This window comes from Plasmopara halstedii (genome assembly GCF_900000015.1).
Source record: "Plasmopara halstedii genome assembly, contig: Scaffold_2881, whole genome shotgun sequence".
Lineage (NCBI taxonomy): Eukaryota > Oomycota > Peronosporomycetes > Peronosporales > Peronosporaceae > Plasmopara > Plasmopara halstedii.
The window spans coordinates 544,560-545,997 of NW_020189786.1; positions in this window are offsets into that span (position 1 = coordinate 544,560).

Sequence of the window (1,438 nt, forward strand, 5' to 3'; positions counted from 1 at the left end):
AATGTCTCTACCTACCTCTGTAGCTAAGGATGCTCTTTCCTCTGAAGCAGCGACTCAGTTTTGGAACTCTGATGTTGTTTCCAGCCTAGTAGCGTGATGGCGAAACCTTGACAAAAAATGAGACTAGATAAGTCTCAGCCACAGGTGCACGCCGTGACTCCTGGAGAGAGTCTACGTGCTACCACAACCGAGATAGCTCACAAGGCAGCAGTCGGAAGATTGATCTTCATCGGCGTTGCTTGATGAGCAAGCAGTGGCCCACATTTACGTAAAGTTGCGTGTACGTTAATGCAGTTTCCATTATTTAATCAAGTCGAAGGCTAACATTTATGCGGGGATTGGAGGTTTCACTTTGTTGAGATTGCCCTGTTTTGGAGCCGAAATTACGACAAGATAATTTGGACAAGAGCCCGCGAGACAAAGGCGTTTGTGGTAGAGCAAGCTGCATTTCTTGAGCCACGTAGGGGCACAGAAACCTACTTTCTGTACGTTCTGTCAGTGCAGCTCTCACAGTCAACATTTCCACGGAAGCTTGTTACGAACCGCTCAGCGAGACCATAGTGACATCGAGATCATGTCATCATCATGTAATACGCATAAGAATGTGCTCGTATTGATACGACATGTTCTGCTTGAACTCAAATTGCTGCCCCCAGAGGTCAAATTGCGAAGCTGTCGGGGAGCATTTGGAATGCTTGTAGTAATTTTGCATCCATAAGCCACAAGAATTTAGGTACGACCAAGTACAATGTGCTGGTCACATTGAATTGAATCGTGCACAAAATGTATGTTCGCCACATGGTGTATGCAGGTCTCTCTAATTTTGTAAATCCCGCCTTGTTTGCTATCCAAATCAGTGTTGACCTTTTTGATTTATTAGCAATGATTTTCGGAAATTCACAAAGGAGAAACGAAATCTCGTACATCCTGTATTAAAGTAAATAGCAATTGTGAAAATGTTGATTAGGATCTATGGTTTTTGTAGTCTTCTTTTGATAATATTTTACACTTTAAAGTGTCAATAGATTGCAAGGTTGTATAGCATATTATTTACATTGACTACTTGAATATTTGACGTATTAGCATAAAAAGGTTCTGACACTATTTTCTTATCAAATTGAATGGTGTAGTTTATATTTTATAAGGGAATGATGAAGAATCCTGGTAGTACATAAATTTTTAAATATCAAAAGACGATAGTCGCAAACCCATTAAATTCTCGGGGGGTAAGTGTTTTTGGTAATTTTTTTCTTAATATTCTATCCCAAAAGGTTTGATAGCGGTATGAAAACAAATATAGACAATTTATCATAGGGTTTATTGCAAAAGGTGATACAAAGAGGAAATATTCGCGAGATGGGATACAATTGTGTTTAAAATACTAAAAATACGAGACCTGGTAAAATTATCGAGTGTAGCCATTCTTGGTTCACCGTTA